The following is a 17,248-nucleotide window of genomic DNA, read 5'->3' as shown; positions in this document are numbered from 1 at the left end:
GCTAGAACGGGGTCCACTCAGCCTCGGGAGATAAATTGAGTAGAGGTTTGTTCGATTCCCACCTCAGCCATCCTCGAAGTGCTTTTCCGTGGTTTCCCACTTCTCCTCCAGGCAAATGTCAGGTTGGTACCTAACTTAAGGCCACGGCCGCTTCCTTCTCTCTTCCTTGTCTTTCCCTTCCAATCTTCCCATCCCTCCACAAGGCCCCTGTTGATGAATTTTTAATACAATGAAATGGAATTGACGAAAGTGTTTCCCAACAAGTGAACACCGGCATACTTTAAGAGAACGAAAATAAAGAGTAGCGGTAAAAGCCTTTAACTTGTCATAAATATAGCTTGTGCAGTTTGTTAGACGAAGTCTTATCTTGCTGTTGTTTATACAAACACAATGGTGTAGGCCTATCTGACAAAGCAGTTAACATCACACAATACTTACTATCTATGAGACTGAATGCTAGTGCTCATTTCAGCCAGTCATTTCTGCATTCACCTTTTTTTTTTTTTTTTTTTTTTTTTTTTTCGCATAATTTTATTTTAGTTCTGTAAGCAATTCTCTTACTCTTCAATTGGTATGTTTGGATGCCAGCACAGTTTCTCCACTTATATTAAAAACAGAACGTTCCACATTAGGCATTTCCTATACTGCCATGAACGAGTCTAATGAAACAAATTCTACAGTTTGAGTAATTGTAAAGACCCTACCAAACCAAACCAAACCCCATAACGCAACAGTCCCGAAGGACCATGGCCTACCAAGCGACCGCTGCTCAGCCCGAAGGCCTGCAGATTACGAGGTGTCATATGGTCAGCACGACGGATCCTCCCCCATGCGGGTGGGGGCGGTAGAATAACACCCACGGTATCCCCTGTCTCTCGTAAGAGGTGACTAAAAGTGGAGCCAGGGGCTCTGAACTTTGGAGAGTGGGTCGGAGTAGAGGAGCTGTGAGAGTTCAAACCCACAGGGTGTTCCGCAAGTAGGTGTACTATCTTTCTGCAGCGTCAGCACTCGAGGTCATTGACCCCTAGTAGTGTACCTAGGCCGATTCCAACTCCGTGGTCATTAACCCGAGGTCATTGACCCCCTAGTATAGTAGTAGAGCAATGCCGATTTGCGGATTTTGCATAAGAGAGCGAGCCTAACCTCACAGTCGCCATCTTGAGGGGCGTAACCTCACTTTAACGGCTAGTTGCCCTTCCCGACGCCTAAGAGAGCGAACCTAACCTCACAGCCCCATCTTGAAGAGGTTATCCTTAGTTTTACGGCAAGATGCCCTTCCCGACGCCAATTGCAAATATGGCGGCTATACACAGCTCCTTATGAAACGGCCTAGGGGCGCTCGCGCAAGATGGCAGCTATAAATAGGCTCTTATGGAGAAAGATGACGGCTATGGGCGATTGCGCAAGATGGCGGCTACACATGGGCTCTTATAGAGAAAAATGACGGCTATGGGCGATTGCACAAGATGACTGCTAAACACATGGAGAAAGCTAGCTTAGAGGCTAAAGGCGCTTGCGCAAGATGGCGGCTGCTCTTATGGAGAAAGCTGGCTGAGGGGGCCTACTGCACAAGATGGCGGCTATACACAGGCTCTTATGAAGAAAGCTAGCTTAGAGGCTACTGCACAAGGCTACTCTCCTGTGAAATAAATTAAAATATAGTACTCTCGAAATAGTGTATGTATTTTGAAGTATTTTTCATATGAATGGCTAAAATTAAAAGAAATTATTCTTTCATTTTTCTGGCAGATATTTGAGGAAGTAGTAAGGGTATATGGCACATACCATTCCCTCAGCCGCACGACGCAAAGCAAATTTACAATAAAAGCAAGAGATATATTGTATTTGTTTACAGAAACTAGTCAATCTCCAATGTTTAGGTACAACCAATATGGTGGCCGCGCATGTCCGCTGGCGTCAACTGTGGTAGCGTATTGGCGACTCCATTATTCTATGCTCGTTGATCAATCAATCAATCAATCAATCAATCAATCAATCAATCAATCAATCAATCAATACTGATCTGCATCTAGGGCAGTCGCCCAGGTGGCAGATTCCCTATCTGTTGTTTTCCTAGCCTTGTCTTAAATGATTTCAAAGTAATTGGATATTTATTGAACATCTCCCTTGGTAAATTGTTCCAATCCCTAACTTCCCTTCCTATAAACGAATATCTGATGTAAACAATCGCAGCGTCGTCGGCCTGCTCCAGGTGGCAGGGTTATTGTAAACACCGCATTTCCTTTCTCGTTCAGTGGTGGCAAGTTGTTCCTTGACTAGCGAGGTTTTAATTGTTGGTATAGGCTACTATATGAGAAGCACATGTACCTCCAGAACAAATTCTCATCTAATACCTTGCAAACTGGAGACCGTTTGGAGATGGATATAATTCATTCCATGTTAAGAAAGCAATACTGCTTTTATGGACCTGCAAGGAGTGAACACACACCCTCTCAAACACCCATAATTCTTCATGATTAAGGAATATTATAATGCAATTGACATTGTATTGTGAAAGAAAGAAAAAAGATCAGGGCATTTTTTGCCTGTGAGTTATTAAGATAATTACTTAATATTCGTCCGCCTCTGTGGTGTAGTGGTTAGTGTGATTAGCTGCCACCCCCGGAGGTCCGGGTTCGATTCCCGGCTCTGCCACGAAATTTGAAAAGTAGTACGAGGGCTGGAACGGGGTCCACTCAGCCTCGGGAGGTCAACTGAGTAGAGGTGGGTTCGATTCCCACATCAGCCATCCTGGAAGTGGTTTTCCGTGGTTTCCCACTTCTCCTCCAGGCAAATGCCGGGATGGTACCTAACTTAAGGCCACGGCCGCTTCCTTCCCTCTTCCTTGTCTATCCCTTCCAATCTTCCCATCCCCCTGCAAGGCCCCTGTTCAGCATAGCAGGTGAGGCCGCCTGGGCGAGGTACTGGTCATCCTCCCCAGTTGTATCCCCCGACCCAGAGTCTGAAGCTCCAGGACACTGCCCTTGAGGCGGTAGAGGTGGGATCCCTCGCTGAGTCCGAGGGAAAAACCGACCCTGGAGGGTAAGCAGATTAAGAAAGAAAGAACTTAACATTCTCTATTTTATAAATACTTTCGCAGGGAGGAAACACAATGGTGGAAACAGCCATCGCTTTGTTGCCTTCCTTCATTTCCCTTCTGAGTTGCTCTGGTGCATGTAACGGGCAATCCATTACGCTGTGAATCACCGGCAAATTATCACTGTTGAAAAGAAGTTATCTATTTATTTTTGTGTGTGTTTCTAATATTCTTGTACTGTACCGTAGTTGTTACCAAATACAGTACTACTCTACTGTATTTGTTGTTACTGAAGATACTGATCCTGTGGTATGCAGTGATACACCACAGCATGACTTGTATTATTATATTTATTTGTGCTTGGTTTTGTTATGTAGCCGGCCCCATGGTGTGGGGGTAGCGTGCCTGCCACTCGCCCGGAGGCCCCAGGTTCGATTCCCGGCCAGGTCAGGGATTTTTCTCTCGATCTGAGGGCTGGTTCGAGGTCCACTCAGCCTGCGTGATTAGAATTGAGAAGCTATCTGACGGTGAGATGGCAGCCCCGGTCTCGAAAGACCAGAATAACGGCCGAGAGGATGCGTCGTGCTGACCACACGACCCCTCGTAATCTGCAGGCCTTCGGGCTGAGCAGCGGTCGCTGGTCAGGCCAAGGTCCTTTCAAGGGCGTTAACTGCCGGAAGGAGGGGTTGTTATGTAAGTGTTGTTTCGTAAGCCCATATTATTTTTCCCTCCGTTTACCGTATCGCTGTGAAAACCAAAATGAGCCCCCACTTCACTTCAGTTAATAAAAATAATTTGCAGCTTAGTGTCTGCCCCCTTTTATCTTGAACTTAACTGCTGGGTTTCACAAATTTACGTTCCACAGTTTTCCTGTACTGCTGTGAAGACCAAAGTGGGTCTTCTCTAAACCCCCTGTCTCCTTGAGTCCGTAAAAATAATTTCTAGCTTAGTTTCTTTCTCCTTTTATCTTGAACTTGAGTGCTGAGATTCACAAATGTATGTGCCGCCGTTTTCCCTGATGCTGTTGAGCAGAGCAGTTCGATTTAGAAACCCTGTTGTCGTTAGAGCAATACTGTTTTCCTAACTTGGAATGACCTATAGAATGCATTATTTGTATTTTCCTTTAGAGTAGTTTATGTCGGCCGCTGGGTGTAGGGGTAGCGTGCCTGCCTCTTACCTGGAGACCCTGGATTCGATTTCCGTCCAGGTCAGGGACTTTTACCTGGATCTGACGGCTGGTTCGAGGTCCACTCAGCCTGCGTGATTACAATTGACGGTGAGGTATCGGCCCCAGTCTAGGAAGTCAAGAATAACTACCGAAAGGATTATTCGTCATGCCGACTACACGACACTCCGTAATCTGCAGGCCTTCGAGCTGAGCAGCGGTCGGTTGGTAGGCCATGGCCCTTCGGGACTGTTGCACTATGGGGTTTAGTTTTCGATTTATGTAGTTTAAATAATAGTGTTTATTATTATTATTTGATTACATATCATTTGAAAATTTTATTCGCATTAAAAGTAACATTTAAAATTCAGTTTTCTCTTCTTAAAAATATGTTTGAGATATTAGATATTTCTTATGTTGAGTCCTCAGCCCGAAGGCTGGTCGGATCCTCAACAGCTCTGCCATGGGCTGTTATATGTAGTTGGCCTAGCCGTCGCTGAAGAGGCTTACAAGGAGAGTGAGGAGTGAGGTAGTTTTCCGTTGCTTACCTCGCGAAGCCGAATGTTGCCGTGATATATAAGTCTGCTCAAATGCACGTATCAACCGACCCTATGAGCGATATAGTCGCACCACGCATAGTACGGACTGGCTGCATTAGGAATGATGTCAATTTCTTTCGTAAGAAATTTGTAGAAAGATGTTACGAAGTTAATATTTTCTTTACGTTGAATTTTGGAATCACTTTTTATGTGTTGAATGGGTGGAGTGGATAAGCATTGATATTTCTTTGACTTTAGTGTACAATTCAATACGGACAAAAAAATATGAGAATTCTAACATGTACGTGGTATTTCCGAGCTGTCAGCGGAGAGATGCGTGGAATGACATTAGTAAACGAATAAGTTTGAGTGGCGTCTTTAAAAGTATTAAAGATCACAATATGAAGATAAAGTTGGAATTCAAGAGGACAAATTGGGGCAAATATTCATTTATAGGAAGGGGAGTTAGGGATTGGAATACTTACCAAGGGAGATGTTCAATAAATTTCCAATTTCTTTGAAATCATTTAAGAAAGGCCTAGGAAAACAACAAATAGGGAATCTGGCACCTGGGCAACTGCCCTAAGTGAAGACCAGAATTGATTTTATTGTATATTGTATTGATGGAGTTTCTAAAAAGTTTCTTTCTTTTCATACAAATTATGCACTATAAAACTGATCTAGGCCTAAAAATATTAAGGACACAGATTTGTAACCTCTTCTGCAATATTTAAAACTAGATATATTACCCGGCGAGCTCGGGCATGTTATTGATTGCTTGTGTATGTGTATGTTGGGTATTCAGCCCGAAGGCTGGTTTGATCCTCTACAGCTCCACCAACAGCTGCCATAGATAGCCTAGGTGTCATTAAAGAGGCATACTAGGGAAATGAGGAGTCAGATAGTTTCCCGTTGCTTTCCTCACTGAGCCAGAAGTTGCTATTACATATCAGTCTGCCAAGCCCACGGAAATGCATGCACCAACCGACCCTATGAGCCATATTTTCACCCATTCATAACAGGGACTGGCTACATAAGGAACGGTATTACTAGAATCGCTCATACCTCGGTCATTTTCGTATCGTCGAAGCCAAGGATGAGACTGAGACAGGTCAATGAAAGCAACAAATTTATTCTAGCCCGTACCAGAAGACATGGTGCACTGTAAACACTAGGTCCTGCCAGCAAAGGCAATCCATCAACGTCACAATTAAGCAAACTTAAGAAAACCACTTGAAACAGGTAATACAAATCCTAAAAGTAAAAGGTGTGAAAGAGAAAATTATCAACATTTTAGATTTATGTGTGTGTAGTATCTTTCATAATAGCTCCTCAGCCGAGGGACCCCGAAAACTGTGTAATCAACATTAATCTTGGTGAATTTGGACATTTCCTTTATCATACCTTCTGAATCACCATGCCGATAGGTGCTGAACTTTGGACTTAAACGACATCCGGAGTGTCACTATTCATCTCAGTGACCCCGGAAAGTAGGGATTCGACACTAATATACATGTCACTCCCTCTCCCAGGGGTGTCTACCCCTACAGAATCTTTTCGAGAGAGTAATTCATACCCATACCGAGTTTGGTTGAGAGCTGTTCTGGAACATACTCACATACATACGTCCATAATCTGGGACATTTTGGACATTTTCTTTATCACACCTTCTTTCCCACCCCTCACCCCCTTGCCGATCAGGAATGATCGTCAAGCTTAAAGGCATCCGTAGTGTCAGTATTCATGTAAACGACCCCGAAAACTATGGATTCGACAGTAACATTCGTCGTTTTCGATTATTTTCAGTAAAATCCCCTTCGCCAGGGGTGCTAGGAGTGTCTTAACCCACGTATTTTTTTTTTTTTTTCAGATAGGATAGTAAGTCATGTGTGCACCAATTTTAGTTGACAGTTGTGCTGTAATATAGCACATACATCCATAATCTCGGTAATTTTGGACATTCTTTTTCACCCCTTCTCAACCTTCATTCCGACGGGACCTGAACTATGACTAAAACGCATCCAAATTGCCACGGTGTTAGGGGAGTCCTGTCTCCACAGTCATACTATGTTTGTGTGAAACCTATGCTGAAACACGCATTCATCTATAATCTCGGTTATTTTGGATATTTTCTTTTTCACCCCTTCTCACTCCCGTGCCGATGCGGGTGAACTTGGACTTAAAAGACATCTGGAATGTCACTATTCATCTCAGCAACCCCGACAACTTTGGATTGTACTGTAATATTGGTCGTTTTCTATTACTTTTATACTTCATCCTATTTCCACTCCCGCCCAGAGCGATACACACACATAAATCCATAATCTGGGCCATTTTGGACTTTTTTCAGCCCTTCTCACCCCCATGCCGATGGGCCTTAACTTGGACTTAAATGCTGTGCGGAGTGTCACTGTTCATCTCAGCGACCCCGAAACCTATGGATTCGATACTGTTTTCGATTGTTTTTATAGCCCCCCCCCCCCCTTCCGACCACAACTCCTAGGGGTGGCTTACCCCTACAGTGCTTTTTTTGAGACAGTCATATGTGTAGCAGAATCTCTGCTTGGCCCAGCCTACATTTACGCACGTGCCTACTTCGAACACCAGGCCTGTATATTCTACTGCAGAATCCTAGAGCTGGCGTTGCCATAGTTAAGGCTGGCCATTTCTTCATCCAATTCCTAGAGCGGGGTATGTGATGGCAATATCTCCAAAACGGTTGGTTTTAGGCCCCTAAAACATGGTTTTGGGGGCCGTAGGGCCTTACTGAGTTTTGTTCTTCGCGTCGTGAGGCTTAAAATGAGCTTTGTCTCTTCCTTGTACGACAAATCGGATATTTCGCCTATATTGCCTATATTAATGTGCCAAAGAGCCTAAATTTAGGGAATGGAATGTTAAAATTTCTTGTAGATGAGATAGATGAGGTTACCCGCAGGGTTCTAAAAGGTAAGTATACAAAATTTGGTTCAGATTGGTGAAACGGTACGGATTTGTATAAGGAACAGACACACAGACAGACATTCTACTTTATATAGATAGATAGATGTGCCGTGTTTTTAAAATGATAGACTAATTTCGATATCACAAGCCTGCATTTGAAGTATCAACACACAACCCCTAAGCGTAATATATGTTTTCTCTTAAATCTCTTGAATAATGATTAATTTAAGCTAATGTATAGTTCATGTCGACTCCCTATAGTCAGGTTTTTCTAGCTCATAATAAACCTATGCCAACGGCCGTAGCCGTGTTGAAACACCGGATCCCGTGAGATCTCCGAAGTTAAGCAACATTGGGCGTGGTCAGGAGTTGGATGGGTTGCCACGCGCTGTTGGTGGGGGGTAAGGGAATGGAGGAGCGGAAAGGAACTGGCCACCCTACCGCACGTAAACTCCGGCTCAGGAACACCTCTGCGGAGGTTCGGACCTGCCTTCGGGCAGAACAACCCTTACCTACCAATAAACCTATTCTTATGATTTTTCTGTAGAGTATTGATCCTTTCCAACTGATAATGTAAGGTATATGTTCTCTAGATTAGTGTTCCTTTTAGCTCCTAACGTATCTCTTTCAGCATTAAATTCCTACACTTATGTTCCCTTCTAGCTTTTAATGTTTTTGTACCTTAGAATGTTATTCCTTTTCACCTCTCATTGCATTTGTACTTAGCATACCTATTTATTTTTTAATTTGTTTAACGTCGCACCGACACAGACAGGTCTGGAAAGAAGGAACCTTGTACTAATTTAAAGTAGAACCCGTGCAATTACTGGGCGTGGTCAAGATTTGGATGGGTTGCCACGCGCTGTTGGTGGGGAGTAAGGGAATGGAGGAGCGGAAAGGAACTGGCCACCCTACCGTAAGTAAACTCCGGCTCAGGCACACCTCTGCGGACCTGCCTTCGGGAAAAATACACCCTTACCTTACCTTTACCTGCAATTACCGAGTGAAAATAGGACACCACAAAAGTCATCATCAGGGCTACCGACACAGGAGTTGGAACCCGCGCGTTGGAAAGGACTAGCCGAACTCCTGATTTGTTTACATCAACCTACCATCGCTGACGATGTCTGTACAATAACACAAAACTATTAAACTAGTACCAGTTGATTTCGTTAGCGTATTTAATACATATTCTAATCTAGCGGCATATAGCATCGATTTAGAAAGCAGAGACACTAGATCGATTAAAACAGGCAATTAGGTTGAATGTGTTATCATGTTTCGAGAACTCTCATTCGGGGGATTGTGGTTCTAACCCCACTGTCGTTAGCCCTGAAGATAATTTTCCATGGTCGATTCCTTCCCACTCCTAGCCCTTTCCTATCCCATCGACGCTAAAAGACCTGTCTGTGTCGGTGTGACATAAAAAAATAGCAAAAGGAATCATTTCCGGAATGTGATGATCAGTCACTGTTCACCAAAACACGCGGCTCGAAAAACTCATCTCAAACACAATTTACATAGTTAAAATCAGCTCCTAGCTTATTAGATCGTGTTGAGTACATAATATAACTTAGTATAGGGCGAACAGATGTTCTGGGTGATAACCGAAAAAAAAAAAAAAAAAAAAGCAGTGTTACGAAAATATTGCAAACTTGGGCTGGGAAGACGTACTGGTATGTGGTATGTTCCAATCTGTCAGTGGGGAGATAGAGTGGAGTAACCTAAGTAGACGAATAACTTTAATAGTATCCTTTGATCAAGTGCTGATCGGCTGTCGCTAGTTACGTGACTGATGACGTCAGAAGCGCGGCCGATTTGGAAAGTGCGCGTGGCTGTGAATGGCAGCTGCTGCGTCACGTGGAGGGGGATGCTGCACTTTGGCCAAATACAGTAGAGACAATACACGACACTGAGCGAGATATCGAGGGACAGCTATTGGAGCTCACTCTAGCGGATAGACCTGAACGGTACTGATTCTGTCATAAGAGCACGTGTTATTTTTGTGTGAAGTTTTTGGTGTTATTTATGCGTTTTCAGTGAATTGGCATAATTAAATAGAAGCGTGTGTCATTCCTTGATATCTCCTCTCAACATGAGGGGAAAGGTATGTGCTGTGTTTGGCTGCAGTAATTTCGAAGTAGAGAAAAATGCGCGGTCGTTCATCAGGTTCCCTCGTGAAAAGAACATGTAAGTAATATTGTGTTTGCATATATATTCTTCCAGTGACAGAGATTTTTATAGTACTTCATAATCTTCTGACCTGCTCGACCCATGTTTTAACGGGCTTAAAATATAATACGCATATTTTATTGTATAGTGCAGCAGTTAACCTTCAATACCGATGTGTTGTTGTAGGTGTGATCTGTGGGTTTTGAAATGTCACAGAAGCGATTTGGATAAAGTGTATAAGAAAGAAGGGACGTTACGCTTGTATAAGAATTATAAGATCTGTTCAGATCATTTCCAGGCCAGCGACTTTAAAAATCCTCGACTATACAGCCAAGGGTATGTTATATTTTTACTCTAATTGTACGTAAATATTCCACAAAGCATCACTATCGACAACATTTTCAAACTTTTCTTTCTTTTATCCCTCTTCTCAGATTAAAGCCGAGATTTTATAGATTTTCTTTCTGTCAGTAGGCTTCATGTTAAGAGGAAAATTGTCCAGCTATTAAATATTAATTCATTGCATCATATGTGTAAGGAATGTGCCGATATTTTTATTGACAAATGTCTTAATGTGATGATACAATGTTTTTAAATGAGGAAAAAAGACAAATCCAACCGTAAGATTTCAGGCAGGTATGCTAAAGCTAAAAAAGTAATGCATAAATGGAAGATCAAGCCATTTCACAGCAGTCCATTTCACACCTTGTTTATATGTCTAATTTCAGTCTTTGAATAATAACCTTTTAAATAATTCTTCATTCATTTATCCAGAATTGCTTTAGCAACTTCGAAGTTAATATCTCAATACCACTTTCTTTCTAGACGTAATTTATTTATCCATTTCCGTATATACATTTCCATTGATATTTGAATTTAGCGCGATTTGTTCAGGTCAAGTCACTAGGAGCGCCACCGTCGAATTGTCTCCCATTTTAGCAAGGCGAAATCCGTAAGTGTCGTGTATTGTCTGTACTGTATTTGCTTTGGCGGATGGTTTTAAAACTAGGTGGCGAGAGAGTAGCGTATACGAGTCCAACACTCGGCCACCTGGATTCCTCGCTGTACACCAACGAGCTAGAAAGAGGACTATAGAGTGGCTAAAATGGCTGCTACAGCGCTCTGGGTGGTGCCAAGGCGAAATAGCGACTCCATACTTTAAGCGCCATTCTTCCGCTTACGATGCGTTACTTTTAATAGATTAGATCGAATAGATTATGCTCTCTACGTGTGTGGCAAGCTAATGCATAAATTGTAGAAAAAAACACGAAGAATGTAATCATATTTCAAATAAGATTTTTTTTTACTAAAGTACACAGTTATGGGCGATTAGCAGAATTACGTCGCCTGTGTAGCACAATCCAGCACGTGTAGGGTAGGCCTACTTTTATTTTGTTGTAGGAACTGACCAGACAGCCAGACACGATAAACTGTATCCTGCCTGGCTGAGTGGCTCAGACGGTAGAGCGCTGGTATTCTGAGCTAAGTTGGCATATTTGGTATTTGAAGGTGTTCAGATACGTCACCCTTCTATCAGTAGATTTACTAGCACGTAAGGGAACTCCGGCGGGACATATGTCCGCCACTTCAGCGTCTCCGAAAACCGTACCAAGTAGTTGGTAGGACGAAAAACTAATAACACTATTTATTATTACATTGTATCCTACAGAGCACATTTCCCCAGCATTTTGAAAAAGAAGTAATGTGAACAAATACTTATTTTTCGTAAATTATTATTAGTTTTACGTCCTACTAACTACTTTTTCTGATAAGCCGAGGTGCCTGAATGTAGACCCGCACGAGTTCTTTTGCGTGCCAGTAAATCTACTGACACGAGGCTGAGGGATTTGAGCACCGTCAGATACCATCGTATTGAGCTAGGATCGAACCTGCCAAGTTGCTTTGTGTCCGGCTCCTTGGCTGAATGATCAGCGTGCTGGCCTTTGGTTCAGAGGGCCCCGGATTCGACCGAGTTGAGGATTTTTACCGGGTAGTTGACAGTTAATTCCTCTGGATCGGCGACTGGATAACAATCTTCATCTACACACAACAGAACATACTACAAACCACCACAGAAACACGTAATAGTAAATACATCACTCCACTCAGGGTTGGCGTCGTCCTCAGGAAGGGCATCCGGTCGTAGAATCAGGCTAAATCCATACAAATGCCAAATCCAGGTAACTGGCAAAATACCAGGATTTATTATTATTATTATTATTATTATTATTATTATTATTATTATTATTATTATTATTATTAAAGTTATCGGAGCCTCCATGGCTCAGACGGCAGCGCGTCGGCCTCTCACCGCTGGATACCGTGGTTCAAATCCCGGTCACACCATGTGAGATTTGTGCTGGACAAAGCGGAGGCGGGACAGGTTTTTCTCCGGGTACTCCGGTTTTCCCTGTCATCTTTCATTCCAGCAACACTCTCCATTCACATTTCATAGCATCCATCAGTCATTAATAAATCACGTTGGGAGTGGCGACCCCATCGCACTAACAGCCTATATCTGCTTCATTCATTACATTCTTGACCCGGTCAATGACTGGAAACCAGGTTGTAGGTTTTCATATTCATTAAAGTTATATGCATTATTTCTCGATGTTGTTATATTACTTTGTTCAAGGTTTTCTGTTCTATATTTTCATTCCATGTATGTAAGTCTAAATTTGTTTAATGGCAATGTACTATTGTGATATGTTTTGTAATTAGGGCTACCGTACTGGAAATGCACTAATTTTCTTTCTTTATACAATATGTAAGACGGAGCTCGATAGCTGCAGTCGCTTAAGTGCGGCCAGTATCCAGTATTCGGGTGATAGTGGGTTCGAACCCCACTATTGGCAGTCCTGAAGATGGTTTTCTGTGTTTTCCCATTTTCACACCAGGCAAATGCTGCGGCTGTACCTTAATTAAGGCCACGGCCGATTCCTTCCCATTCCTAGTCCTTTCCTGTCCCATCGTCGCCATAAGACTTATCTGTGTCGATGCGTCGTAAAGCCAATAGCAAAAAAAATAAAATGTAAGTATGTAGTCTGTACCTTGTATTTTTAATGTCCCTTTAAACAGGGATTATGCATCTTTGAGTGCTTCTCTAATAAAGAAAACTGTGAAACTGTATTTATTCCCGCAGCTTCTGTACTTGCTTCATCACACGCCCACTCGATTTGATCGCTTACAATATGGTGGACGTGGCTTTCAAGTAGATTCAAATATGGCGGTCCAATAGCCACTCTATAGTCCTCTTTCTAGCTCGTTGCTGTACACCCTCTTCTCTGCACAACTTGTAAGCAAAAAGAATGCTTGTAAGAAGCGGTAAGGAGTCTCGATTTCAGTAATAACCGTGTGAGCGCTAAAGGTGTGTTTTGTACGTGCCATCTGTCAGCATTCAACTAAAACTAAACTATTAGAATGGCGGTAATAGCCAGCGATTTGCATTTCTGTCGCGTATTACTTCCTAGCGAATTTGGATGTTCACCGCGTTCTACCTCCTAGCGTTTGGTGGCAAGGGTCCCTGATTTGAATTTTTAGAGGGACGTACTTCGTAGCGTTGCGCAATAACCAGCGATAACCAGATTAAGAATTTCCAAAGTGAATTCATGTATATATCAACTTACGGTACCCACTGGGCGAAACTTAGGATAGAGATCGAACATACCGCGGTCGCCACCTTTAAATCAATATACAATATTATTCAAGTATGCTATATGTAGCATACACTATTTTTTAAAATTTACTTCAACAGATTCTTTTAACACCGTAGATGGATCTTACATGGATATTTCCTTCCTGTCAACATCATTAGGAATTATGTATATACTTAACCTCAAATTATATTGACAACACCTTTCATAATAATTAGAAATACGTTCAGCAAGTAGCCTATATAATCAGTACTGTCGATGAACATGAGCGTCCGAGTTCGGTAAAATATATATATGGTAATAATAAGGCAGAGGAGAAAATAACATAAATAGGGTCATTATATTAATCGTATTCTTACAGTTGGACTGCATAATATAATACATATATGTTTTTTTTCTTACTGGCTATTGCAGCCATTCCAATAGTTTAGTTGAATACTGAACCGACAGATGACACATACAAACCACACCTTTAGAGCTCACACGGCTATTACTGAAATCCAGACTCCTTACCACTCCTTACAAGCATTCTCTTTGCTTTCAAGTTGTGCAAAAAAAGGGTGTGCAGCGAGGAATCCAGGTGGCCGAGTGCTGGACTCGTATACGCTACTGGCGAGAGCGCTGCAAGGCTTGCCAACCTGACTGAGGGGATGCCAGCCTTACAGACCCAAGTTCGACGCTTCTATGAATTTACGGGCCCAATGGTTACGTCCAACGAGCTAGAATAACATAGAGAGGCGGAAGCGCTGCCTGGGTGAACCTAATAGAACGAACGCCCGCCATGTTTCCTGTTGTCACACAAGCAAGGGGGCATGGCCTTTAAATGACGAAAAGTGTAGAAAACGCGCATTTTAGAATCGCTGGGGGAGAATTAAAGTCCGTTGCCGAAAGCTTGAAGCATGAAAGCGAATACCGCCACTTCATCATATTGCGGCACGAGGCCAACATCACGATCATTTGATTGTAGGGTAGTTCGAAATCATCGCACAGTGACATACGGATAGGCCTCGAAATCGGAACAAGAGCGTTACCCTGCTTGGCTGTTGTGGTTAAGCGTAAATTAGAATTAAAACGATGGACATAAATATTTATGACAGGAAACCTTAAAATCATAGGGACCTATAATAGGTTACAACCTCATTCTGTTAATATTTTTAAAATTATTGCATCCTCATGAGTACTGTGTTCCTTTCTTAATCTGTTTACCCTCCCGGGTTGGTTTTTCCCACGGATTCAGCGACGGATCCCACCTCTACCAACTCAAGGACAGTATTCTGGAGCGTGAGACATTGGGTCGGAGGATACAACTGTGAGGGAGGGCTGCACCTGCTATGCTGAACAGGGGCCTTCTGGGGGGAGAAGGAAGCGCCCGTGGCCTTAAGTTAGGTGCCATCCCGGCATTTGCCTGGAGGAGAAGTGGGAAACCACGGAAAATCACTTCGAGGATGGCTGAGGTGGGAGTCGAACCCACTTCTACTCAATTGACCTCCCCAGCCTGATAGCATCCCGTTACAGCCCTCGTGCCCCTTTTCAAATTTGGTGGCGGAGCTGGGAATCGAACCCGGGCTTCCAGGGGTGGCAGCTGCTCACGCTAACCAGTGCACCACAGAGGCGGCCCATGAATACTTTACCACAATAACCGTTTAGTGTAATTATTTATTATTACTAGCTTGAAAGTTGTCCATTATGAAGTGTGGCGTAGTTTTAAAAACCAAGGCAACAGACATCTACAATAAAGGCTGTATACATTTCAAAAATAGCAGTAAAATGCTGTATTTATCATACTTGGTGTACGTTTGAACGAAATAAGTGATTCTTTGTGGTTACGTTTTCTTGGTGGTGGGCGTTCCATTTCCTTTATTTGTAAATGAGAATGAAAATTAAATAGGGCTGGAAATGTACAGAGAATTGAGTGATCTCTTTTCGCCCTCACAACGCATTGTTCAGTTAATTCCTTGTTCTTTAAACGAAATCTGAAACAAAATTCGACAAATAATTATCGTGGCTATCCGTACTTTCGCTAAGTAAACAATAAAATGGATTTAATTACAAACAGAAATGACAAAAAGGAATCTCGGCTATAATTCAGTAATACTTAAAGTACGATATATCCTTGGTTTTATTACTCCGATTAGTACAATCATACGGTGAGCTTACGGCTGGCATTCTTGAACGCGAGAATCTATCTTTTTCACTTCTTAAAACTTAGGGAATTAAATTGGCATGCACGATCTCCCTGTCACCTCAACATATGCTCTCGCGCCAATTCGCTTTGTTTTGACAACCGTTAACATGGCTGCCCCTTATTAACTTGCTTCAAACAGGGAGCGCTGACGTCAGGTATACAGCCCATCTATGTTATTCTAGCTCGTTGGTTACGTCACTGCTTCACGCTCTGGTCCCGCCCAAAGTCGGAGACTGGAAATGGCGGACGTGGAGGCCGCCCGCGTTGCAATATGTCAATTTTATTTTATATAGGCCTGATATTTAAAGAGTGGTTAAACCTCCAAGTTGTTGGCCCTCCAAGTGGTTGGTTCAAACCTGGTAACCTCTCACTCCCCGCCCCCTGCTTAGACCACTGAGAACAACAAATCTGCCTTCTCTGTCAACACAGCAGCTTTCCTCAATCACAAATGAGCCTTCTCCCACACATTACGATCATTTACTTCCAGAGGAAGCAGATGCTTAAATTCTTCAAAAACCTTCTCTAAGACCTGAAACTTTCCTAAATTGCTGACTATTTTTACAAACATATATAAAACTGCATTTAACTTGAAAAATCTGAATATCTGCATTTAAAATGGAAATTATGAAAATTAACATTCATTAAATAAAATACACACTCGTTGGACCTTGTACTCACACTTACTTGTTACCTGCTTACTTACACATACGTTATTTGAAGGGCACCAGCTGCCACTCAGTACAGCAATAATAGAACGAGACTCTTGACTATCTCTAGGGTGTGGGGTAATATGCTTACTTTTGACAACATGCCATATAAGTTCTGGGAAAAGGAGATTGGCGTTCGGTTTCCCCATTAATTTTGAGGTTAAGATATTTTACTGTCAATGAAATAAAACTATGAATTCGTTTGATAGAACAATATATATTCTTTAAATAATATATCAAAAAAATAGTGAGTCTTGTTGCGATAAAACAGATGAGAATATGAAATTATGACATTGCAACTGAAAGAAACTAGGCATGAATTTGAATTCTTCTTGACCGGACATTTAACAATTTATACGAAATATTTCCCTCACTGATTCACTTGACTGTACCTTCAACACTTTGAGTGTAATTACGACGTATTCCTTTGATCTGGTGTTTACTGTAGATGTGTCACGCCTAACTTGGTGATACATCCTTGTGACTGCTTCTTCTCCATATCATCTGACTTCTTTGTAAGTCAATATGGTATTACTTCATAGTAGGTGGTATCCCTCTCTGACTCCATGGTAAACCCTTGCGTCCGTGTCTTCAACTAAGTGACCGACCAACCTTTGGCCTCACTCTCTCAATGACCAATGATTAATGGCTCACTGAGTCTTCTCCATCTCTCGTTCACACTCGTTAACTGACCGACTGAGGCCTCTTCATCTAGTAGACTTCTTCACTGTACTGCTTCCGTTTAAACAATGACTGACGCTACAATATGCATCCACCTTTTATAGACGTTGGTTGACACAGCTACGTAATCTCCAGAAATAACAATGACATACTCCCACAACGCCTCAAA

At 42.4% G+C, this 17,248-nt stretch overlaps 1 protein-coding gene across 1 annotated transcript in view; it reads left to right on the top strand.

The window, feature by feature from the left end:
* The first annotated feature begins 9,850 nt into the window (after nt 1-9,850).
* LOC136875764 (uncharacterized) overlaps nt 9,851-17,248 on the top strand; it is a 68,110-nt gene continuing 60,712 nt past the window's right edge. Inside the window, exon 1 of the mRNA XM_067149350.2 lies at nt 9,851-9,871. The gene's annotated coding sequence lies outside the window, so the exon portion shown is untranslated. The remainder of the gene's footprint in view (nt 9,872-17,248) is intronic.

The sequence above is a fragment of the Anabrus simplex genome, chromosome 6, assembly GCF_040414725.1.
Source record: "Anabrus simplex isolate iqAnaSimp1 chromosome 6, ASM4041472v1, whole genome shotgun sequence".
NCBI classification, from domain to species: Eukaryota; Metazoa; Arthropoda; class Insecta; order Orthoptera; family Tettigoniidae; genus Anabrus; species Anabrus simplex.
The sequence above is the reverse complement of the archived record's forward strand: the minus strand, read 5'-3'. Positions and strand labels throughout refer to the sequence as shown.